This window comes from Bos grunniens, chromosome 1 (assembly GCF_055505025.1).
Source record: "Bos grunniens cultivar Pamir isolate PY7600 chromosome 1, Bosgru_T2T1.0, whole genome shotgun sequence".
In the NCBI taxonomy this organism is placed as follows: Eukaryota; Metazoa; Chordata; class Mammalia; order Artiodactyla; family Bovidae; genus Bos; species Bos grunniens.
In genome coordinates this window covers 113489849-113516504 of record NC_141165.1, presented here as the reverse complement: position 1 = coordinate 113516504, position 26656 = coordinate 113489849, and the positions used below count along the sequence as shown (strand labels likewise).

The window sequence follows — 26656 nt, the reverse complement described above, 5'->3', positions numbered from 1 at the left end:
ATGCACAGCTTCTCATTGCAGCGGCTTCTCTCGTTGTGGAGCACAGGGTAGAGACCACAGGCTCAGTAACGCAGCACAAGGGCCACGGGTTTAGTCACCCCTTGGCATGTGAAATCTTCCCAGATCAGGGATAGAACCCATGTCTCCTGCATTGGCAGGCAGATTCTTAATCACTGTACTACCAAGGAAGTCCAAAAGCATCGATTTTAAGTGTACTCAGTAATGAAAGTGCTAGTTGCTCAGTCATGACCAACCCTTTGTGACCCCATAGACTACAGACTGTCAGGCTCCTCTCCACGGAATTCTCCAGGCAAGAGTAGTGAAGTGGGTAGCCATTCCCTTCTCCAAGGGATCTTCCCAACCCAGGGATTGAACCTGGGTCTCCCACAAGGCAGGCAGATTCTTTACCATCTGAGCCAGCAGGGAAGCCCGCTCAGCGTTAGGTACAGTTTAAGTCAGTCAAAACCCTCAGCATGTGATGGTATACACCAGAAGAGTATATTCAAGCCCTTTTTACGTCAAAGCAATATTGAAACATATCTACTCAAACAACCCTCACACCTTGACTGAATTACCAGGCAGCAAGACACAGCGGTCAGGCCAACATGCAGACTGTCCCTCCTGATCCCATACCCCAAACACAAAGCATATCGTACATTCCTCCCAAGTGGCGCCAAGAAGGACCAAACTTTGCTTTTCTATGTGTTTCTCCATGCCACCCCGATGTACACCTGGCATTCAAAGTAACACACCCAAAGCTCCCTCTCATGAGCAAGGATGGTCGTGGAGCTCCTGAAGTGCCCAGTACTTAGCTCACCCATGGAATTTACCGTATGGAATAGAAACTGCCTATTTATCTCTGCTCCCCAACAAGACTGTTTAAATTCCTCAAAAATGGTAATGAAGCTATATTGGTCTTTTGAACACAGTTTCTATGACCCTGACAGAAACATACTAGCAGCTCTAAAAAAAAAATTTTTTTTTAGTCGAATCAGGTAAAAGGGCTAGGAACAGAGAAAGGTAGGAAAGGATTTATTTTCAAAAAATGTTCCACAGTCATAAATAGTTACTGACCACCTATTCCATGATAGGCCCTGTGTCAGGGGGAAGAGTTAGGGCCCCAAGGATGGAGCAATGAATTTGAGGATAAAATAAGTGAGCATATGTGTAAAGAGCAGAAAATGTCATAAGTACCAATTTCCCTGGGAGGTTCAAAAAACGATCAGGAAACATTTCCTAAAGAAGGTGGTTTTGAAGTATTAAAGGATTTGAGAAATATTCACCTGGCAACAGGCACTCCATTGACAATAACATAGACGAAGAGCTACAGGCACAGATATTATGATGAGCAAATTGTTTCTCCTGACTGAAGCACATTTACAGGGTATGTAAATGAAATGAAGACTGGGCTTGAATTTGGGGGGGATCTTTAATGCCAGAATATGAACTTGGATGTTTTTTCAATTGAAATATAGTTGATTTACAGCCTTCCTAGACGGCTCAGTGGCAAAGAATCTGCCTGCCAATGCAGGAGATGCAGGTTTGATCCCTGGGTCAGGAAGATCTGGAGAAAGAGGTGGCAATCCACTCCAGAATTCTTGCCTGGGAAATCCCATGGACAGAAGAACCTGACAGGCTACAGTCCGTGGGATGGCAGAGTCAGACATGACTTAACGACTAAACAACAACAAGTGATTTACAATGTTATGAAGTTTCAGGTGTACAACACAGTGATTCATGATTTTTAAAAGTTATACTTCACTTACAGTTATTATAAAGCATTAGTTACATTCCCTGTGCTGTATAACATATGGTTTTCTTTACAAACAGAGTGGTATCGCTGAAGGTGTCTAAATGAAGACATGACATAATCATTGCTGTGTTTAGGGTGATTGCTATAGGGGCAACAGGCCAGGTAATTTGGGATAGGTAAGGTCTGATCACCTGTTAGACCTCTTGTCTCAGATAAACATTTTTGCCTGTCAAACTGGAGTTTTTCATGAAAATCTTAGGTTGTATAAGATATAACTCTAAGCAGGAAGTATGGGATTTATTAAAATTGAACATGAGGTAAATATTAATAAAAGCATAAGAGTAAATCACAATTAGAAAGCATGGAGGATAGACGATAAGGCAGGATCATGAATTATTCAGCAGGGGAAGTCTAGGACCAAGACATTCCCATATTTTAGATAGGATTTAAGATGGCATATGGTAAGGGTGAATATATTTCTCTAGTACTCTGGAAAGCTTTTACTTTTCCACTCTTCAGTAAGGAAAAAAAACTCTCCCTGGACTATATTTTTCCCTCTCCATTGCACAGCCCCCATGAGAGAATCCCTACGATGAAATTTTCAACAAACAGAAAAAGGATGGAATGGCTTTAGGTGCCATTGGTTATGGAGTGGATAAATGATGAAAAAAGGTTCAGTGACCCTAGTAAAAGTCTAACAGTTTGGGAAACTAAAAAGAGTCACAATCATTTAGTCTATATTGAAAAAGGCAACAGATTTTTGCTAATTAAAGAAATAAAGAGGTGGAGCACTTGGGAAAAGGAAGAATTCATAGTGGGAGAAGAATAGATAGCTTCACAGGAAATCAAATCAATTTATTCAGACATCAAACAAATTCAGCACAATAAACAGAATTTTCAGAAACTGGGGCTCTGTATGGTGTGGTTACATTCCCACCAATTAAAAGGAGAATTACTACTTGATTCAGAAGAAAAAATTAAAAGGCCTCAAGGTTTAGAGGTTGATGGCTAAATCTGGGAGTGCTCATTTGCTCAGTGGGTCTGACTCTGTGACCCCTCTATAGCCCTCTAGGCTTCTCTGCCCATGGAATTTTCCCCGCAAGAATACTGCAGTGGGTTGCCATTTCCTCTTCCAAGGGATAGTCCCAACCCAGGGACTGAACCCGAGTCTTCAGCAGCTGCTGCATTGGCAGGCAGATTCTTTACTACTGAGCCACCTAGGAAGCCCAAACCTGGGAGACTTCTTCCCAATCCTGAGACTTTGAGAGACAATGATTACAGTTAAGAGCTAATTAAACCCCACCTTTGGGGATTCTGGATCTAGAATACAATGTTTAATGTTGGGGTGTGATCCTTTTATAGCAAACACTGGACTAATGCATTATAAGCTTTACTCTTATGACTCAAGTTGAGCATGTGTATCATGGATCATCAGGTTGACTTCATGGGGATGTTGAATAAAAGGAGCATCTACTAACTAGTACAGAGCAGGCATCTGAAAAGTGGAAAGAGCTGGTTAAGCCTCCTTATTTTACATACAGACATTGAATCCAAAAAGGATAAAACATCTGCCGCAAGTTTGTATGGGTAGTTAGTGGCCCAGCTGGGACTAAACCCCATATTTCCTGACCCTCAATCCAGTGCTCTTTATAAAGCCAGCGGGAGCTGTGAGGCAGTCATCTGTGGATCACCCAAGTCAGTCAGCTCTCTACCATCTGGGCCAACAGGAAAACAGTGACTCACAGAATCCAACGTTCCTCTGGAATGTAGGAGAGGTGTGCTTTTCTTCTGTGCTGTGAACCTTTTCAATTTTTGTAAATAAAACCCTACTTTAAATGTCCTAGGAGAGCTGGCAATTGTAAGTGCCTTGCGGTCCAAGATCATATTTGGTGATACTTAACAGAAGCTTAGGCTGACTGACTGATGGGTCAGCTGATAGACAAAAAGCAAATTTCTGTACATCGAACTTCAGATCATTGTGATTTTTGTTCAGACCCAAAGCCATGATCATTTGCATTTTGAAGCAATTGAGGAGTGGAAGGAAAAACTGAAGGTTGAAATTTGCTGAGGATAACACATAGGAAATAATTCAAAGTATTTTAACAAACATAAATGTGACAGCATAAGTTTTTTATACCAGGGTCCACTGTTTCCTCATCCAGAAACCTTCAAAATTTAAGGATCTCTACATGAGACCTATTATCTCTGGACTGATACTTTTTTTCTTAAAAAAAAAAAAAAAAATATATATATATATATATATATTATTGAAGTATAGTTGACTTACAATATTTCAGGTGCAAAATAAGGTGATTCAGTATATACATATAACATACATTATTTTTCAGATTATCTTCCATTATAGATTATAAGATACTGACTATAGTTACCTGTGCTACACAGTAAACCTTTGTTGTTTGTTGCATACCTATTTTTTTGAACTAGAAATCTAGCATTCTATTCATACTAAGTCAAACATGTGGAATCAAAATGTCATAAAGTTTTTAGTTAGGCAAATGTTCCTAAGTTTTCTAAAATATATATATTATACATACTATTTATAAACATGTAAACAAAAACTTTTCTACCATGTTTGATAAAGGCTTGAGTAAGAACATCAAAGAAAAAGAAAAGAGATGGAGAAATTGGAAAAGCTAAACTAAATGAAACGGGAGCACTGACTATGAAGTAGAAAAAGTGAAATAAACTAGATAAAAGTAAAAGATCATCTTTTTGATAACATTAAAGCTACAGCAGGTAAACTAAAGACCAGCGCCTTTGATACACAGAACAGGCACCAACCCTCACATTAACCTCATCTATCATCCTGGCCACACTCTGGGAAAATTCTGCCTTCCCATCTCCTAAGAATCACCCAGGACACTGTAGGGACACTCTAGGGTAGAACTACAGTCATTTTTGCCACCTCACGCAGACCTCCAAGTCTGCAGGACACAGACAGTCAGTTTTCTCTAAGTATGCTCATGGCCCTGGAGAGACTGGCAAGTATTTATATGCAAAGCTACTATAAACAGCCTATAAAAAGAAAAGCGAATTCTTAATAATATGCTATTTCCAGCATGCCATGCTATGGCTCAAAAGTCTCCAATGACTTCTCATTGCCTAGAGTTACAGTTCAGACTACTGAGGTGACATTGAAGGCCGTCCACAGGCTGACTCCATCTCTCCTTTCCTGTTTCTTAGCTTCATTGTTCTGCTATACAAACACTTCCCTTAAGTCATGCCGGCCATTTACCATTCTCCACATATTCCTGTGACTCCCCCAGTTGTGTACATCTCCCCCCTTGTCCTAGAATTCATCACTCACCTGTTCCAATTCTACTTTCCACAGTCAACCCAGATGCCAACACCTCCCTGAAACCACTTTGCTACCCAACTAACAGGAATTTCATGGTGTTTTTTTCCTTCCATGAGAGTAGATCTACATTCTTACTATTTCCCTCTGCTTTGAATACCCCACACTGTCTGTATCCATTCTTAATAGGTATTTATTAATTGATTAATTCTAAATTAAAAAAAAAGTTTCCATTTTCAAAGCGCTTTAAAATAAGGTAATAATCTGTAGCTGTTATTACATTCACACAATGCAAACTTCAGAGCCATCTAGTATGTTGTCATTGGATTCCTTTCTTTCCACAAAAGACCAAACTAGGTCATTTCAAACCTCAGTCACCTTCAAGAGATTCTAGAAGGGCACTCGAAGAGTTAGCAAAGAGATCACATTCCTGGATTCCTGATTTGTTGTCCAGATCTGCTAAAGTTAGATTCAGGCAAGTGTGAACTGGAGAAATCAACTAACCGTTAGCACCATCCAAACAAAATGAAAGGAGCTCTTTTGTTACATAGCTGGATATTCAAGTTTGAAAGGAGGGAGTGATGGAGGAAAAAGGAAAAGAAAATACAGCTGTCAATTGCCTTCCTTTTGAATGTGCTTTTCTTGCCTTTTCTGTTTCTATTTTTCACAACTATGTAATGGATCTGGAATGTCTGAAGGCACTAAATCAGAACTGAAAAGGTGATTTGCTATAATCTGATAAGGATATCTACTAATACGTGTATCACCCAGAGGTGCCTCTAACTGGGTCCTAATTAGCTTTCCCAGAAAACATTTCTTCACTGAACTATAAAGTTCCAGAAGTGGTAGCTTTCCTGTGAAATCACATTTGATTTTAAGGGTCAACCCCAGAAGACTCAATGCAGTTTTATTTCTAGATCCAGTAACAAAGCTGTTCATTTCATAGACTTCCTTCAGTGGATTTAGGCATATTCTCAGAGCACAAACATACTATTTGTGAAGGGGGTCTAGAGATGAAAAATTATAACTATTAAGACAAATAATCAATGTCATGAAACATCATGAGTAACATCTGAGTAACTGTTCTAACATCAAGTTTGTGTTTATAATAAAGAACTTAAATGTTTCACCTCATATATCATTAATTCTCCTCATATCCCAGGCACAGGGGGTTGTTGACTCCCAGATGTATCCGAATGAGAATAAGATTAATTATGAAGAAAGCAATTGAGACTTTGAAGTCTAGAGGCAGACAGATGGGATTATGAAAATGTGAAAGTTATGTTCAATGTAACCTTAACACATATGGCAACTGGTATTACTATTATCCAAATACCACTGTTGGATATTTTCTTAATGAATTTCTTTAAAATCCTTTTTTATATCTGTGGACCTTTTACAACCAATGGTTCTTAAAGGGAGGAGGAGATTTTTTGTGCTCCTCCCCCCACAATTTGGGTAAGTGTAGGCACATTTTCAATTCTCATAATTCAAGAAGGAGGGTGCTACTGGCATCTGGTGGGTAGAGGCCAGAGATACTGCTCAACATCCTATAATAGCCGGAAAAAGTTCTCACCAGAATTATCTGGACCAAGATGTCAACAGTACCCAGTTCAACATATTCTGCTCTTGGTCGTCATTTTTCCTTCTCTTGGAGTCTGATAACCTCTCCCCACTCCACACACAAAGACATCAGGACTAACCTGAGGCCAGCTCAGGCATTCTATATGGTGGCCCCTGGTGGCTCAGACGGCAAAGCCTCTGCCTGCAAAGCAGGAGACCCGGGTTCAATTCCTGGGTCGGGAAGATCCCCTGGAGAAAGAAATGGCAATCCACTCCAGCACTCTTGCCTGGAAAATCCCATGAACGGAGGAGCCTGATAGCCTACAGTCCATGAGGTCACAAAGAGTCGGGCACGACTGAGTGACTTCACTCATGTGGAGGGTGCACATGCTCTGGCAGCTCACCAAATATGGCTCACCTTCTCGTTAGCTTGAGCTAGTTGCTTAACCCTTTGAAATTCCTTTCTTAAAAAAAAAAAAGAAACTACACAATATGAATCATATCTAACTCCATAAGGTTGTGGTGAAATGAATCAAGTTTCATATATGTATATATTACTATACATTTATATAGTTATATATCAATAGTGTCAGTAAAAGTTATTGCCCTTGTTCTTTTCAGGCCCATCCATCCATCTCCCTGCCCCTTTCTTTCCCCTTGTCTGTACCCCTCATCCTCAAGGCTCAGGTTCTCTCTTTTCAAATGCTTTAATTCCTGTGGTGGCAAAAATCAAACTTGGGCTAGGAAGTGAGTCACGGCTCAGCAGCTAAAGGAGTTTGTTTTTCTTTCTCTGAATGTATTTCTTAAGAATTTCGGCCTGATCCTTCAGCCTCTTGTTGGTTGAATCCTCTTAATGTTTAAGACACACAGAGAGCTATGGCACCAAGACGTTTTCCAATTGCTAGGAATGAGAGTTTTTAAAATACCGAAAATAACCAGAGGGCAGAGAGCCCTGCAATCCTGTTACATAAGCAGATGTTGGAGGACCGAGGCTGGTTTTGAGGTTCCTTTCTCCACAAGCCAATCTCCGCTGATCCTCTCCAACCTTTGCTGGATTTACCTTAATGCTGCAGAAGTCTCCAGAGGGGCCTCTGGACGCTGCGCACTACCGGCAGCACCGGGAGAACTTGCTGGTCACAAAGCACAGTGGGGAGTGATGAGTGAAGGGCCGGCTTTCACCCGCGGGGGGTGGGAGACAGGACGCAGGAGGGCGGCCGCATCGCAGCCGGCTGTGGACAGCCCTTCTCCGCGCCCACCCAGAGCTCGGGATGTGCTACTCCGACGGCCAGCTTCCCCTCCTTTCCCTTGCCTGTGAAATTTCAAATATTCCTGAACCGTTATTTAGGTTTTCGAATTCACAGAAAATACCTATTGTTATCTCCGTCACTCACAACTCGCTCCCCAACACCACTACCACCTAAAATGTCATACAAAATGGCAAATAATCAAATTCCCCTTTCCCTCCGTATCTTGCTTGTTTAACTGTCTCAGTCTCCTATTCATTTTCTCCCCCAATCTCTTCCCTGTTTGTGGACTACATCCCTTTATAAGTTTTCTCTCTTGTCTCTCTCTTTTTCTCTTCTTCTCCCTCCTCTCCCGTTTCCACTGCTTCCTCCGCTCCTTAACCCTCCTCCCTCCCCGCCCCTCCTCCCGCTCTCCGGCTCCTGGCTCTGCCCTCGCCGCCCCTCCCCAGAGAAGAGTGTCCAGCTTCCCGGGGCTGCCCGCCCGCTGCTGCTTCTCTGCCCACCTACCATGAGGAGCGGCTCCTCCCACCTGCCCATAAAAGCCAAGTGCATGTTACCAGCAGCGGATCAGAGCACTTTCCCGGTCCTCTCCTGTGGGAGCCCCCGAGCCTCTCTCCTGGATCTTACGTGCTCAAGGTAAGATAACCCTTCTGCAGGCATCTGACCTACTGGGGGTTGCTTCGGGGGAATCAGTTTCCCCTGGTCAACGTGCTTACTGTTTGGTTAGAGCTGATTCTTATGAATGCCAGATCGGCTGCTCCTTTAAACCAGCAACTGGTTTGAAAACAAACTTCTGTTTGAACGGTAAAATAAAAGTTCGTTTGGGGCAGAAACAGCAGCATAAATATTGCAAAAACCTTTTCGCCTTTTAAATCACTTTTGCCCCCGGTTGCTGGCTGTTGCCGAGGTTAAAGTGTATCCGTTTGGGGTGCTTTCCTGACCGCTTTTCATTGTAAATATTTCACGTAACAGTGGGGGCAAGGATAACTTTGTCCCATTGTCAAAAATGTACTTTAAAAGAACACAATTAGTTTCCTAAAAATAGCACAAAGGTCTGCTAACAATTTTGCCATGTTTTCCAAACCCCCAAGACAGCTTCTGTGAGTCCTTTAAAAAATATCTTTCCAGGTTTAAGTGCTTGGAAAAAATGATGCCAACGGGTACCATTTGCCCAGAGACCATAATCAGGTGGCTGGTAAGATAGGAAAGAACAAATCCAAATTGACAAGCTACAGCACAACGTGAGAGCACAAAGTTGTCTTTTCAAGACGTCCTAAAATGAGAATTGTGCTGATATACAAAAGTGTATAAAAGAACTTCATGAATTTCTATACACACACCTAAACATAAAGCATTTCAATGTGTTCCACAGTCAGAGAAAAATACAGGCCAGATTATCCAATACTTCTGTTTACACCCGAGGGTTGTAAAGAACGATCAGCTTGAAGGCTTTGGAAGTTTGATCCCTGCTTGTCACCTTCTTTTCCCTTATCTAGTAAAAATTGATCTGATTGGCAGATAGATAGTCTTTAAGCTACCCTCATTTTTAAAGATTTCGGACTTTACATCCTGATCTCTGAGGTCTGAGAATGTGTGTCGTGCACCTGTGAAGGAAAAACGTCCGCCCCAGCTACTTCTGGAAAACCAGACACTTAGTCCATGAAGTTTGCAGTCAGAATCTGCGGGCTGTGTGGGATGGAACTCTCTCATGTGGGAGAAAAACCCTCTTCAAATATTTCCTCTGGGGAATTGCACAAGCCAGCTGAGAGACGGCAAACCAAAGCTGGCAGTCAGGAAACCAAACCACTGTTTCAGCCCTCAAGGTTCTTAAAGTAAGAGAGGAAAAGTTTTCCTCTTTTTTTTTTTTTGGTTTGTTTATATTGTTTCACTTGAAAAAGGAAAAGTCTCCAAAGCTGTAAAAAATTCTTCACTATTAAAGAACATAGAATCATTAGAAGTTTAACTGAGGGTCTTCCAAACCTTTCCTCCTTATCGCTTGCATATCAAAAGAAATAATAAAGATATTTAAAATTTCTATTTGGCATGGAGAGGATTCAATGCTATTATTCAAATGAAAAAGTTATATGTAAAACTTTCTGTCATGTGAAATTTTGCTTCATTGGAAAAAATTATTACTAGGAGTGCGGTTTCCTTTAAGAAAATGATATAAAATTACTATTGGCCATGATAATATGTGACCTGAGCATATTAAAATACCTTTTATCTCAAGCCACAGTGCAGACTGCTTGCTTTGTATTTGCTGTAAGTGGGTAATCAACCATGACAAGAGCACAGGTATGGGACCGGGCCAAACCAAGTGTGTGGTATGTCCAAGCTAATTCCTCTTTTATGTTAGTGCCGGATTCACGCCCATCATCACAAGGGTGAAAAGACACTGCTTCATTCACCAGATCCCCTTGAGGAAAGTTATCTTTTCTGGGAGGAAAAAAAAAAAGTGCTGCCAGTGTAAAAGAGCTCCCTGTTATTCCTAAATGTGGGGATGAAAAGTGTTCCCCCAGGGTTTGCTTCTGCTTTTCCTGGCAGTTAATCCACTCTACCAGCTATGAACCATTTCATAGTAACTGCTTTCCCCATGTGCCATCACATTCAACACCCTAAATAACTAGATGAGATCATCCTAGACTGCTCATGACCTCACTTTCCCAGGGGTCTTTACCAGACACTAAAAATGATACTTTCTCCATAGTTTCCTCCTTAAGTTTATAGAAAAACCAGTAGTGGGGATTCATGGAGTCCCCACCAGTGACTCCCCCCTTGCACAGAACATACAGGCATGAGTCTTGTCTATGCCATTGTATAGCTGCCCCTGGATTGGGTTGCTTCATGGCCATACCTACCCCATACCACTCCAGCAAAATTTGAATGACTCCTTTAATGTTTCTTATAAAAGAAAAGTGACTGCATGTTTCACTAGAGACACACGGGAAGGGTGCTCGGTTGATCTGGAGGGCCTGTTACATCTAGGGAAACACACATTTTAGATCTTCTGCTATTCCCAAAATTATAAAACAATATTCTTCCCATGATCAGAAGGTATATCCTACCTTAATTCCATTTGTGAAACAAAAGATGAAATAAACAGAGAATTGAGAGGGAAGCTGGGCAGAACTGCTCCTAGAAAGTGCCCTAGAAGAGAAAGATCAGAATCTCTGTAACAAATGCAACTTCTTTTTGTTCTTTTTTATGTGGAATATGAGGAACAAAATCCATATCTGCTGTTGTTGTTTTTTTAATCAATGAGTGTTTCTAATAATTTAAGATTCATCTCTACTACACCCTTCTGTAACAGAAAGAACAGCCCTTCTAGAGACCAAAATGATTTCAGGTCTGTCCCACATTAAAACTCATAGATATTTGCCAGTTATAATTTTATAATAAAAGCTACATTCTGAATATAAAAATCCTCAGAACACATTTTTAACTAATGGGTAGTTCATGTCAACAAAGCCACCTCTAACTCTCTCAAAGGGTCCAATGTTCAGTAACTATTTGAAAGTTAGAAGTTAGAGGCAGCTGTCTACTCCTCCCTATCCATGGTCTTCAACTGTGATATGGCAACCTGCAGCGTGATTGAGATGCAGCGGTATTTGCCAATCTCTGGTCCTCCAAGTAACCCTCTGGAAGGGCCTTGGCTTCCTTCTCTTCAGGCCTTGGCTTCCTTCTCTTCCACCAAGCCCCCGTGAACATCCATATGCATAACTCAAGGAAAGTATAGATCTCGAGACTAGAGTGCCGTCTTCTGAGAGTTTCATTGTTCTAGCTACTGAGTGAAATGAAAATAAAGATACAGAGAGAAGAATGAGTGTCCTGTGGAATTTAGAGAATCACTTTAGCATTGTGTAAAAAAGAACCCCTTACTACCCAAAGCATCTAAAAATTTAAATTAAGAAATAAAAAGGCCAGCTTACAGGTTGTTTCAAAATGTTAAGGATATAATGAAAAAGATCTTCCAATGACCTGACAGTCATTAACATCAGTTTATACCCCCAAGTACTAATTTAGAGCTCTGCTAAACTTCCCCTTTGCAGAGACCCAAGGAGTGAAGACTGGGAAAGAATAGTAACCACATTTCAGCACCAACAGAGAAGCCACTAATTAGACATTTCACTATTGACTTGGGAACTACATTTGCTGTTTGAGGAAGGAGGTTCTTACAGTCTATCTTCAAGCAAATAGATTTGCAACAAGAGGGCTAAAGGGAGTCACACACGGTCAGAATGTCTATAATCTGGGGGCCCTGTGAAAGCAAATCCACAAAGCTGTTGAAATTGCAAGGAATCAAACTGAAGTGACTGAAACAAAAATGTTCCCAAAAACTGATCATAGAGTAATCTGCTAAAATAATAATAAATTCCCACTTCTCAGTGTAACATAACAGCAAAAGCTATTATGGACACCTATAACTGATTATGTAAAATATCAAAACATATTGATGGTCTACCTTCAATCTCCTCTGTTAATTTTGGGCTCACTTCTACTGTCCTTCCTGGAAAATGAAAGCTGTCCTCTCCTTCAGTACAGGATTTACAGATGCAGTCATGTCTCTCTGTGCTACCTCCTTTTTTTTTTTCAGTGAAAGAAATCTCTATTCAATCCTTATAGATCTTATAGTTTCTGGAGTACCACCCATAACTGTGGCATTTCTCATTATCAAAAGGCTCATACTTCTCTTAAACAGGTGATGTAGATTTTCACTCCAACAAATAATAAACCTTTACATTTTTCTAAATCTTAATTCATATACCTAGAAGATAGGTAACTTAAACTTGCTACATGCCTCCAAACTGAAATGAAGTATCTAAGCAGTTTTATTTATCTAGGCTGTAGTCTAACTTCTTGGGGTTTAAACTTTTATTTAGGGAATCACACAGTACAAAGGCTGAAAGAATCCTTGGAGCTAATTTTAACAAAGTTAATTTTACAGATGAGAAAAGTCAGAGAGGCTGATGTTTCCTAAGGTCACCCAGACATGAGTAGGAGAAGCAGGACTCGAGTTCATATAACCAAACTCTCTGTTCAGGGCTCTATTTTGAATAATTATCATGTGTCTTCCCCATACAGTGTGTATCTAAGATGTCTCTGACTATGACGAGAATTCTGTTGAAACATAAAATATAGAGTTTTTAAAAACTGTAACTGGTAGAGGTTTGGGGCTTCAGCTGTACCTCTCCTACAGAACATTCAGAAACACTGGTACAATCCCTTATGAAGAGTGAAGTCGCTGGTTGTCACCATCACTGGCACCTTGTGTGTCTTTATCTTCATTCCAGGGTCTTATATGTAATAGCTGCTTGGTAAACCTGTGTTGAGAGAATGAGTGACTGATAAAAAAAAAAAAAGGCTAAGTATAAAATATCCATATTTCTTAACTCCTTCCATAAAAATCCTTACAAGCCTATAGGTACTTATAGAGACTCAGATCCAAGTATATGAAATTTAAGATTCCCTGGTGCTTTAAGTAATGTAGGAGAGTTCATTTAGCCTTATCAATGGCTGAGCCATTTCCCTGCCTACAGAGATTTCATTAATCCTTACATTTGCCTGAGTTCTAGGAATAATGCTATTTTTTGCAACAGGCTTAAGATTGAGTTCCAATTTTTCCATGACAGAACAAATGTATTATTATTTATGTGATGATTTACAGCATAACCTTCCTCTTCTGGCATCACATTGACAGTGTGTTATCAATATACCTGGAATCTCCTCAGGTCTTTAATGAAAGAAATGACAAAATATGCATAATGGACCATTAAGGAACATACTGGTTAAGGAGTGTAGGCATGAGAAGTGTTATGACACCAGAGAGGGATTATCAAGAAGTCAAGAGTATAGACAAGATAGTGCAGCTAAGAGGACCCATTCCTCTAAAACAGAAGAGGGAGAAACTCCGGAGAAGAGATTTTTTTAACATGATTGTCATAGCTAAGACCCACTCAAATGTTTGGGAAGTAAAACCTTATTTGGGTCAGACTTCTTTCTGTATAGTACAATATTAGGAATGGCTCACATGGGGAAAAGCTTTATAAATTTTACATCTATTAAAACTCTTCTTAACCCTTAACTGGACTTCCACTGAGAAAAGAACCTCACTTGACCTAATTTTAAACTTGATCCTGACCCAGAGTACTAACTCCATGGATATAATGTCATCAAAATGCTCTCTGCTAAGATAAAAATACAACTTTTTGTAATACATAACGTTACCCCAATGTGGAAAGTGATAAAGGTATAAAAGAATATTCTTGTCTTTTCTAGAAAGAACTTACTGAGAAAGAGAAAGATGTTACCTCAGATGCTTCTTCACTTTCCTCTAAAGCAAGCCTGACAATTGTTTGCAAAACTTTGAAATAGTCATTGTGTTTCTGAAATTGGTTTATTGTATGTTAAAATTTACATGGTCCGTGACTAAGCTTCATTGTGAAAACATACTGTTAAGTAAGTCTTTCTTGAAGACTGTCTTTCTTAAGCTCTCTTGAAGTGTTTACATCTCAGGATATTTAAGCATTGGCATCATTTGATGTGCTGAGATTAAAGACAATTAGTCACTTCATGCACTACTTTTCCAACTAACTGAATAGGCCTGGGTGTGGATGTCAGCTGTTGGCTTCTCCAGGAAATAAAATGTATCAGCCTGTTGGGGAGCTTTTCTAGTCCTCTCTGCTAGCTAGATAAAACAGCTGTTTTGCTGAAATTCTAGGCCACCATTAAGGTTTCATCTATTAGGGAACTATGGCCGATTTAGAAAGACATTTGGCCACCCAGCAGTGGCGTGGCTAAGCCACAGCTGCCCTCAGTTCAACAGCAGGACAGCAGACCTTCCGAGCTGGTTGAAGAGTGTTGTCCTGGGGCAGCTGGGAGATATTTTGTGAGCTCTTATCCCATTTAGTATGTTTCCTCTATCATACCGTGTGCACGCTAAAGATAAATCTAAACTTGGTTCATAAATTCAAAGTGATGACTGTACATTATTATATTTCTTTGAAGATCTGTACTTAACAATTTTCCCATCCAGAGGTCATAGTGTTCATCGTGCTATAAAGCCAAACAAGTAGCCTCTTGTTAAAGGGCACGTACAAGACAAGCCTGAGGAATACAGGAAGGGAGATGCTAGGTGGAGCTAAGACTTTGAGGCTTAGGTGACCAAGACTGTTGAGGTAGAAAGAATGAAGGAAGATAAAGGATTTGCAGCAAAAATAGGCTATTGGATCCACAGTCCCTAACTTCAAGTCCAGTTCCCTTCTAGCTCCCAGCTGACTCTAGTCCCCAGCTGACTCTAGTCCCCTGCTGTCCCCATGACTGGGGAGGGAGGTTATTGACCAGTAGAGGGAGCTGGGGGGTTGAGTGTCTAAGAACAGAAAACTGATTTGTTCCCAGAGGGAGCCTTCAGATTTTCATTTTTCTGATAAAAGACAGAACAAGGTGTCCTCTACAACCAGTGGCTAAAATGTAGCACAGGAGTATACCACATTGCTGATTTTCCTTTAAAAAAAAAATCCCAATTTAAGCCTCTACAAATAAATCACCTGCATTTCAGCAATGCCAGAAATGTCCAGGCATGTAGGAGTTTATTTGAAAGAAAACCATGGCAATCTTAGAAAATGTTCTTGCCGAGGCCACCACCAGCCAAGACTTAAATGTTCAGGACTAAACGCTCAATTCAGCAATAAATAAACCACATCAGCTGGGGGTCCGCAGGAGACAAGCACAGAGTCAAGGGCCGAGAAAACCTCCTGGGTTCCAAAGGGAAGCCCTAGCGTCCTGCCAGGATCAACCCTTGGTCCCCAGGAGAGGGGAAGGGAAATGCAAGAAAGAGGGAGGCAGAAATGGGCCAAAAAGGCTTTATCCAATCAAGACAGCCCAGAACTTGCATTCCAGGATCCTCATTTCTCTGGGGCAGCAGTCAGTCTTGCCTAGACCGAAGTGAATACCTTTCTGTTGAACATTTCCATTGCGCAGTGGTGTGGGGATGGCTTGTTAAGACTTGAGACAATTGCAAAATTCAGAACCCTCTAGAGGATAGAGATCAATTAGGACCATTAAAAAAAAAAATCCCTGGCATACGAGGAAAGAGCAGCTTGCTTTGTAAAACTTATGACATTCATAGGAAAACAGAGCAATCCTCTCTCTAGGACTATTAGTGATCTCAGTAGAGATGAAGCTGTGAAGTTGGTACGCATGTGGCCTGAGAATCCTCTGTTCTACGAATCTTTAGTGTTTTAGTCCCCAGAACACCTTGACTGTTTCTGGGGCCTTGATCATCTTTATGCCTTAATTTATTTATCTTGAATAGAAGAACAATTCTCAAAGAACCCCTCTCTTTAGAGGCAATTAAGGTCTTGCCAAAAATTTTACAGAATGGTGCTACTTAAACATACATAGTTAATGGATTGGACTCAGGACACCTGGAGATGGCTCTTGGCATTTACAAAGAACCAAGTTAAAATGGAATACAGTGCCAAATAAGCACCTAACTTTCCAAGATGTACTAAGAGCATTTTTATTTCTTATAGTACAGAGGACAATATTACATGTCTCAAGGGGCCAGATAAGGCCTAGGGTAAGTAGAAAAAGGGAAAGAAACAATAATTAAACTATGACTTCAAGAGTCTCAAGAGGCCTATACGTTCACCTATTCATTATCTTGACACCAGTCAAAAGATAATTCCTCATACAGAAAAAAAAGTTTTTGTGATTTTTAAAGTTGTTTTACTGGAGAATATTTTTAATAGTGACTCTTATAGTATAAAATTTCTAAATGCCACTTCTTCAGCATTTTCCAAAGTATGTTTCAAAACCAGTAATATGTGGGATACTAACATGTTTATACAGAAAAAGGTTCTATGGTCAAACAAACTTTAGAAATACTTAATCAAATAACATGAGCAATTTTACTTATTATTTTACAATTGATACAAGTAATTTTACCAATTATTATTTTACAATTTTACTTACAAGATTTAATAAAGACCTTAATATGCTCTGTATATTTTCATTCTTCAAAAAAGTTACAGTAAATAGTGTGCACCCAACATATTCGATAACAAATCTTCTCAACCTGAGGGCATCTCTCTGGTCTGGTATTTTATGGGATAGTTTAGGAATCACAAGCCTCAACTGTTCTCAGTTTAAATTATTCCAAGACTTACTGGGACATGATATTTTCAGTGTTACTAGTTAATATGTAATATACATTGATTGTCAGTATAGATTATGTGCTATGTCAAACCATAAAGTAAGAAATAATCCCAGTGTGATTTCCAAACCCAATTGAAAAGGGACGAAAAGAAGCAAATGAACATGTCTTGGTCCCATGACTAAGTTCTTTATGATAAGAACAGCAGAAATGTTAAAATAATTTACCAATAGTTAAGTTAAACAGTAAATGAGAGAGAAAAAGAGGGGAGGGAGTGATGGAAAGAAAGCAAGAAAGGAAAGAGGGGAAGCAGGGAGAATATTGGATAGACTGAAATGATCTCTTCCTTCCCTCATCTTTCTCAGTGTCAGGATATTGTATTACAAATAGAGAAACGGCCAACAATGAGTAATAAGTCAGTAAATGGGCAGCCTGGATAATTTTATGAATTAGCTCAACAGCCCCTGAGCTGTTCAACATAAACACCACTAATTAATCAAGATCATTAACCAAACATTTTTCTTGGGAATTTACTTTATCGCCATCAATAGGGAGCTAATTCCTGGAATAGGAACACATTGATATTCTAGTATATCTTGCTACATCAGGGCTTATTGGTTTACCTATGACACTCAGACCTCCTACCCATATCAAATTGATTACTTCTCTTCGGGTTCTACTCTGGAACATCTCTTTCCCCTTTACAAAGATCACGCTTGGAAGCCAGTATCCCAAAAGCATTGCAGTGTAGCATCCTCTCCTTTAAGAAAATAAGTTCACAGTCATCCAAGGGAAAAACTCAGACTCATCATTTCTAGTTACAATTATAGACACTATCTAGTAAGTGTCTCACAGAAGCAGACACCGTACTGCTCTCATTACCTCTATTCCTTACACCAGCAGTACAAAGGTGGTATTATCATTCCCAATTCAAAGATGAGAAAAACAGAGCACCTATTTGGTCAAGCAACTTGCCCAGGGTCACCCAACTAGAAGTGGCAGAGCCAGGATTCCCATCCCAGTCATGCTCCAAAGGCCGTAGGTTTCCTGCTCCTCCACGGCGCCTCTCCTGAGGTCTCATCATATCACAAAAGGAAGAAAAAATATCGACTCCCTGTGTCACTACCTCTGACTCATAAAGAAAGTCAGAGAATTCCAATGGCTCTCTTCCTAGACACTGCCTACTGGCTCTGTTTTTTGTTTAATACTGTGATTTTAATTTCTTTTTCTTTTTTGTATTTTTTTCCTAAAAGCATGCTGCCATTTCAGAGCCAAAGAAGTAAGGTCTGTGTAACTAGAAAAATAAACAAAAAAAAGCTATCATTTCTCCCTGGGGTAATTTATAAGGTCTAAGGTTTCTCCATAAATTCTCCCCAAGTGATCCCAAGTTGCTTGGCATGAGTCTGGGAAAAAGAGTGACAAGCAAGCATGTCATTCCTCAGGCAGGAGAAATTCCCATGAGTATACGAGGAACAGCCTAGAACAAAGGTACTCTGGCGTGTGAAACACACTTGAATCCGGCTCCCTGGATCATTCTTTGACTCTTGCTGTATTCCATACCCAGGTGAAGAGAGTAAAGACAGTTTAACTGAGGCCCCAAGCCACGTGAGTCACCTAGACAAAAGTCTATTGTCTTTACACCTGCCGCTTAAGCTATTTGAGGGTGTACAGGTATCCTCCACTTTCCAAAAGTTCACTTTATGCCACTTCACTTCTATGAAAGACCTATATTACTACCTGTTTCTGCTAATCTAAAGAAATCCAAAGAAGATTTTCACCTTTATGGCGGGGGGGGGGGGGGGCAGGGGGGGGGCGGGGCGGGGGTGAAAATGCAACAGTGTTGGCTTGGCCAAAAAGTTCATTCACATTTTTCCGTAAGATGGTATTGAAAATCCAAACAAACTTTTTGGCCAACCTAATAGCATTCAGCACTGCCAAGCTCTTTCCCCAGGAATTGCACTCAGCATCAAGCTGCCATAGCTCTGAACTGTGTCTGTAAGCATCTGTGCTTATTCTGGATTTATTTTCTGCACAAGACGTGTCCTAAGGTACCTGCTTCTTCACTTTACCCCATTTTCCCTTATGAAAGATTTCATACGAATGTTCTGATTTCAGATAGCAGGGGAAGCTTGTATGTAGAAAATAGTTACACTCTGAGCCCTTCCTTTGTGCTGTACCAAAGACAAAAGAGGAAAGAAGGTCTAGGTCTTTCCACATGGTCACATTCTACTTAACTTTATAGTTTTGCGCTTGATCTTCCCTCTCTGCCTGGAGCATTCCTCATTTGATCTACTGTCTTAATTTGTACTCCTCCTCTGAGATTCAGATCAGCAAACTTCCCCTCTGAAAAGACCTGCCTGCACCTGGCCTGTCTTGACGACGTGTGCACCTCCCCACGCCCACTAGTGTTCTGTACACAGCCCTGTCACGGCCACATCTTTGTATAAGACAGTGATCCCCTTGTAGGATTCATGTGCTGTTTATCGCTGCACCTTCGATGCTTAGCACACAAGAGAAACTTAATAAATGTGAAAAGAAAAAAAGGGATGAGGGGACAAAATGCAATGATGGTACATGAGAGGCTCTAAATATGCTTTTCCCTCTCCCTGTAGTTGTTCCAAGAAGCGCACACACAAACACAAACGCACACACACACACACACACACACACACACACACAGCATTACTAGGCTCAACTCTGTAGCTGTTTGTAAGGCTCAGGACAAACTCCCAGTGGGAGATTAATATCAAATATGAGGCTTCTGAATACCTAACTACATAAGGAAAGATTATTTGCTGGGTGGTGCCACTGCCCCAGGACTATCAGTAACCTGCTCAAAACTATTTATTAGCATTAGAAAACAGATCAAACATCTTAGCTTGCCAGCCAGTCCCTCCATCTCTCTTACCCCAATCCAGCTTTCCATTTTCATCCCTCTCCAGTCTGTACCAGGAATTTGACCTAAGTCAGATGGACTGTTCTTCCCCCAAATATTCTTTCCCCTTTTTTCTACTGACTATGCCCCACTGTCCTTTACGCTTGTCAAAATAACCATAAATTCAGGGCCCTACTAAGATCTTCCTAAGTACTGCAGCCTGCATTGATTCTTCCTTATTCTCATCTGGTTGGTAGTTATTGTAAATATCAATTATGTGATGCCTGTACCCTGTATTGAAGAAACTGGGGCTGTCTATTAGAACTTGTTGCAATTATAGAAATGTGTCATAACTGAACTGTCCAAAATGGTAGCCACCAGCTCTATACGGCAACTGAGTACTTAACATGTGGCTAGTGCAACTGAGGTACTGACTTTTATTTTATATTTTTGTAGTCTCTTTAAATTAAAAATGACATAGCCACATGTAGCTAGTGGCTACTGTATTGGGCAACACAGAATATTTAACTTTTTGTGTGCTATGTCTTGTATCCTTGATGAACATATAAACTATTGGGGAAAAAAATTGAATTCAGTTCTTTTTTGTATCCTCAGCTCATGCCATGATTGCAGTAGTATTCAACAAATGTTGTGGTTGGTGCATTGCTAGACTACTGGGTCTGCCTCTGATAGTTATACTCTCTTGAAGAAGTCCTCTCCCATATGTACATAATATTAATAAAAGAATACAGATTGTCTTTGCTTAATGGTTTAAACTCACTCAGAATGGCACTGTATCACTACATGGATCCTCTATCACTATAAAACCAAAATAAGATGAAGAATGATTTGAACTGAGTCTCTGAAAGAAAAAGTTCCATTATGCATAACTCTCTCTTCTCTTTTCCCTTTTGGGGGAAAATATGTTTTAAATGTTTTTTAAACACATTTCAGACCTGCTGAAACAGAATTTCTTCAATTTTCAAAATGACCTTTTCTACAGAGAAAGACTGTCCCTGAGAATCTGAAACAAGTTCAGCCAATCAGATTTTTATTACCCACTGAGGCCCCATCACTTTCTAAAGGAAGGTAGTTCTCAATGATAGACTTTCCCATAGCATTCTTGTCTCTATTTCTAGTGCCCAATCTGAGGCTCTTTGAAGAAGGCTAAACCTCTACTAGCAGGTCAGGGAAGGTCACAGGTCTTTGGAATTTAACAGTGATGTGCCCCTGGCATTTGCTGGCTTACCAACAGCCCTTCAGGAATCATCATGCCAACAGGCCAACCACACAACAAAATCCTGTGCCTGCAAAGCCAAGAGCAAAGTGATCAAACAGTCTGGTTGCAGATTAGATTCTGACTTATTAATAAGCTTTCAGAAAATAAACCAGAATGTGCCTCTAACAGCAACAGTGTACAGGAGATGTTTAATGATTTCAGAGGTCAGCCATACTGCATGCCTTCCTTCTGACTCAGTGAAGAGCAGGACAGGGCAGAAGAGATGTGGACAAAGCCAGGGCAATCAGCTGTATCTTTTCCATTCACAGCTAAGTTTATTTGGAGTGACTGGAAAAACCTTCAATGAAAACTTTTTTAAAATAATAAAATAAAAGAATTTACCCTGAGATCATCAGCCAGACAACATCGAGAAATAATTAGGGGTTGGTATTTTCCTCTGCCTTGTAAAATATTTTCAAATTGTAGGATAAGCAAGCCCTAGAGGATCATAAAGATAGCAATAACATTTCTATTGTATTTTTTTAATATTTAGTCATCAAAGATATCACCATGTGTTTAAATCACATTTGAATACATATAAATAAAATTTTCATCTGCAGACAGGAGCCAGTGGCTAAAGAAAGAATCCACTGACTCCTTTAAAACAGAGCAAGAACACCAGAGAGGTTTGAGATCTTGGTTTTATAAAATAGAATTCATTATTACCACATGAGCAAGAGAATATTAGTAAGTATCTTAATTTGAGGCCTTTTAAACATGAACATATTGATGATGATAAAAATAACCTTTGCAAAGAAATCTGCAGTTTATGACATATATTCTATAATACATTCCTTTATTTGCATTAGAGATTTTTATCTATATTTCACACATGAGTCTGTGGAGACTTAGAAAGATTAAGCAACTTTCACAACATCATTTAGACAGTAAGTGATGGAGCTTGAATATGAACCTAGATCATCCCATTCCTGAAGTCCTCTTCTTTCTACTCACCTAGGCTTAGAGTATCACACCCAGGTATGGTCCTGGCACGATAAATGAGAAACTGCAGCAAAGGAAAGCTGAATGGTCTTTAAGATTACTTCATAAACCAGATTCAGTGATTAAGAATGTGCTTTTCAAGAAGATAGAACTCAAACTCCCAACAATGATAGCAGTTAATGTGTAATGAAGGTTTACTTTGTGCCGTGTAGAATGCCAAAAGCTTCTCTTTTTTTTTTCTTATATATTAGTGCATGTTATCCTGATCAATTTCCTATGAGACAGGATATGTAAGAGAGGTGAAGTAATTTCCTTCCTCACGTGGCTAGAAGTAAAGTAACCAGATATGAAACCAGTAAATCATATTCCTGAGCTCTCCTCATTAACTGCTACATCATTGACATTTTAATCCCAAAGAATTAATCACAACACCCTATTAGTAATCTGTGGACAAACAGATTGGCAATGGTCACAGGACCAGCAATATAGAAGTGCCACTAATAATCAGCAAGAATAGTTTTATATACTGTTTTCTGTACAGTTGATGATTTTAAAGGACACACAATTAATTTTAAACCTGCCCGTAAGTTGTAAAGGGTATTTAAAAATCCCCTTTGAATTAATGCCAAAATGCATGTCATTAATGGAAGAAAAAATAACAAAACACCTTAAACCATCGACAAGAAGCCACGGTCACAAATAAAAGCACTGAATTTGGCAGAAGTCACAGGGTCATGTACTACCTCTGCTACCCAGAAGCACAGACACCCTGGGCAAGACCATGGGTCTCACCCAGTGTTCACTTTCTTGGCTTTAGAATTAGTCTGCCTCTCCAGGTTGTTATGATGTTTAATAAGATAACATATGAGAAAGTAACTGGCACTCAGAAGGCACTTGGTAAAAATTATTTGATAATAATGACTCCCAATTATTGAAAGTGAAAGTGAAGTCACTCAGTCATGTCCCAGTCTTTGCGAGCCCGTGGACTGTAGCCCACCAGGCTCCTCAGTCCATGGGATTTTCCAGGCAAGAATACTGGAGTGGGTTGCCATTTCCTTCTCCAGGGGATCTTCCAGACCCAGGAATCGAACCCGAGTCTCCCGCATTGTAGTCAGACGCTTTACCATCTGAGCTACCAGGGACTTAAATATTGCTTTATACATAATGCAAATAAGGGCAAACTAAGGATCTCTTTCCTTTGCAGTTCATTTGATGAACTCTAGACTCCTACTCCAGGGTGCTTCAGTGAGCTTGTCATGGTGGCAGTGTGGGATATTTTTCGGCTCATCTATCTTTCTGGTCTTTGGAGGATTTGGGATTTGGAGAGTAAGGAGGTTGTTTATGTTCTGCTGCTGTTGTTATTTGTTTGTTTGCTTGTACTAAATGGCACTACGTCAGTGTTCCCAGTAGTTCCCCAATGGAGGAAATTTCTGTGATTGCATAATCCCTCTCCAGTCCAAAGCTACCTCCCTCCATTACCAGGGCAATGTAGGTAACATATAGGCAACTGTGGTATCATCAGAAAAACGATGGCTGTCCCAAGTGTTTCATCTAAGGTCTTAGCTCATCCCATGGGCTTCTGGAGCTTTATGCTTCTATGCTCTGTACACGCCCATTTAGGGTGCTGGCATTCCAAATACATCCTGGTCCCTTCATTTTGATGCAGTAATATGCCTTCTTTTTTATTGGAGTATAGTTGACTTACAATTTGGTGTTAGTGTCTGGTGTATGGCAAGTGATTCATATATGTATTCTACATAGAGAGACTATATATATGAATGATGAATTCGGGTGAATACTATCTAAACCACTAGAAAAAACTAAATTATTCCGAGTTTCAGAATTCAAATGTATTTAAGGTAACTTTTCATTTACCTTCTTAGGTCATGCACATTCTCCCTACAAAATTCAATGTCAAAGAGTCCTATCTTATATGAATTCCATTTTCCTATTTTAAAAGAGTCTTATCTTATATGAATTCTATTTTCCTATTTTAAAGGAAAATAGGGCTTATTTTAAAAGCCCTAGCCTTTTTATCTCTATGGCTTAATTATCAAGAAAACTTTCAATCCAGACTCCCTCAATAACTGGCTCTGAGAAGCCAAATGTTAGAATAAGGAAAATAATAAGCTACAGTGGAAGGTACTTTCGTTTATGAGACAAAGGAAAGAGGGCCATAAGAATCTTGAAAGACTGTCATTCCAGTTCAATTACCCTACTTTTGTTTGTTTAGGTCTTGATCTCAACCTCATTTATTCATTCATTCAACAATTCAACATGTAGCTTTTGGGGGCCTACTACATGCAAGCCGTAGATGCCAGATGCCATCAAGGACTGTTTGACCAGCACTTAGGATTAGCAGCTGAAAGGCAAGAAACCAGTAAAAAGCCATTTGAAGCATAAATGCACAGGGCATATGAGAACTCCTTTTTACTCAAAGGGGAGGCCAATTTTTGTGCCTTTTTCATGCTGGTCAGGGTGTTCTGAGCCTTCCCTGGGACCAGTATTCTCCCACAACATACCCCTCCTCACTCAAGAAAAGGCTTTCACTCAATAGCTGTCAAGGATTCAAGCCCTAACCTACTCTCCAGGTGCCAAAAACCTAATAAGTCAGCACCTTAATAGATATACTTCAGACATTCAGCACACATATATAAAAATGTACAACACAGTAACCTCTGTTTTATCTGGTATTCTTTCATCTAAAATTGTTATGAAGTCTTTTAATTCTGTTGCCAACAAGACAAAATGAGTGAGTGTCCTAGGGATGACCCCACGTCACTGAGAATCCTAAGGGCCTGGAACAGAATTGGGTACTTTGCTTTCCAATAAATGCTGGGTGGATGAATATTATCTGAATCACTAGAAAAAAAATAAATTATTCCAAGTTGAATTTCAGAATTAAAATACACTTAAGGTAATTTTTCATTTATCTAGCATTCTGAAAACTTCAACCCTACATAACACAACTGAGGATAAAAAGTAAGTCAAAAGTACTCAGAGATGAAAGCAGTGGTTGTTAAGGTTTGTGGTATGGTGGTGGTATAGTTGATAAGTCGTGTCCAACTCTTTGTGACCCCATGGACTGTAGCCTGCCAGGCTTCTCTGTCCATGGGATTTCCCAGGCAAGAATACTGGAGTGGGTTGCCATTTCCTCCTCCAGGGGATGTTTTCTCAACCCAGGGATCAAACCCAGATCTCTTGCATTGCAAACAGTCTCCTGCATTGCAGGTGGATTCTTTCAGACTGAGCGACGAAGGGAAGCCCATTACGGTTTGTCAGTCAGTCAGTCAGTCAGTCAGTTCAGTCGCTCAGTCATGTCCAACTCTGTGCGACCCAATGAACCGCAGCACGCCAGGCCTCCTGTCCATCACCAACTCCCAGAGTCCACCCAAACCCATGTCCATTGAAACGGTGATGCCATCCAACCATCTCATCCTCTGTAGTCCCCTTCTCATGCCCTCAATCTTTCCCAGTATCAGGGTCTTTTCCGATGAGTCAGCTCGTCACATCAGGTGGCCAAAGTATTGGAGTTTCAGCTTCAACATCAGTCCTTCCAATGAACACCCAGGACTGATCTCCTTTAGGATGGACTAGTTGGATCTCCTTGCAGTGCAAGGCACTCTCAAGAGTCTTCTCCAACACCACAGTTCAAAGCATCAATTCTTCAGCATTCAGCTTTCTTTATAGTCCAACTCTTACATCCATACATGACCACTGGAAAAACCATAGCCTTGACTAGATGGACCTTTGTTGGCAAAGTAATGTCTCTGCTTTTTAATATGCTGTCTAGGTTGGTCATAACTTTCCTTCCAAGGAGTAAGCATCTTTTAATTTCATGGTTGCAATCACCCTCTGCAGTGATTCTGGAGCCCAGAAAAATAAAGTCTGACACTGTTTCCACTGTTTCCCCATCTATCTGCCATGAAGTGATGGGACCGGATGCCATGATCTTAGTTTTCTGAATGTTGAGCTTTAAGGCAACTTTTTCACTCTCCTCTTTCACTTTCATCAAGAGGCTCTTTAGTTCGTCTTCACTTTCTGCCATAAGGGTGGTGTCATCTGCAGACTGAAACTACAGTCACAGACAACTAGCCAATCTGATCACAGCCTAGTCTAACTCAATGAAACTAAGCCATGCCATATGGGGCCACCCAAGACGGATTGGTCATGGTGGAGAGGTCTGACAGATTGTGGTCCACTGGAGAAGGGAATGGCAAACCACTTCAGTATTCTTGCCTTGAGAACCCCATGAACAGTATGAAAAGGGAAAAAGATAGGACACTGAAAGATGAACTCCCCAAGTCAATAGGTGCCCAATATGCTACTAGAGATCAGTGGAGAAATAACTCCAGAAAGAATGAAGGGATGGAGCCAAAGCAAAAACAACGCCCAGTTGTGAATGGGACTGGTGATAGAAGCAAGATTCAATGCTGTAAAGAGCAATATTGCATAGGAACCTAAAATGTTAGGTCCATGATCAAGGCAAATTGGAAGTGGCCAAACAGGAGATGACAAGAGTGAACGTCG

At 40.3% G+C, this 26656-nt stretch overlaps 2 protein-coding genes across 15 annotated transcripts in view; one reads left to right on the top strand and one right to left on the bottom strand.

Annotated features, from left to right (window-relative positions):
- LOC147380100 (uncharacterized) overlaps window positions 1-26656 on the bottom strand; it is a 699587-nt gene that overhangs the window by 588639 nt on the left and 84292 nt on the right. The gene's annotated exons all lie outside the window — the stretch shown is intronic.
- Window positions 8441-26656, top strand: part of COL8A1 (collagen type VIII alpha 1 chain) — a 170753-nt gene continuing 152537 nt past the window's right edge. The window contains exon 1 of the mRNA XM_086410491.1: window positions 8441-8512. The gene's annotated coding sequence lies outside the window, so the exon portion shown is untranslated. The remainder of the gene's footprint in view (window positions 8513-26656) is intronic.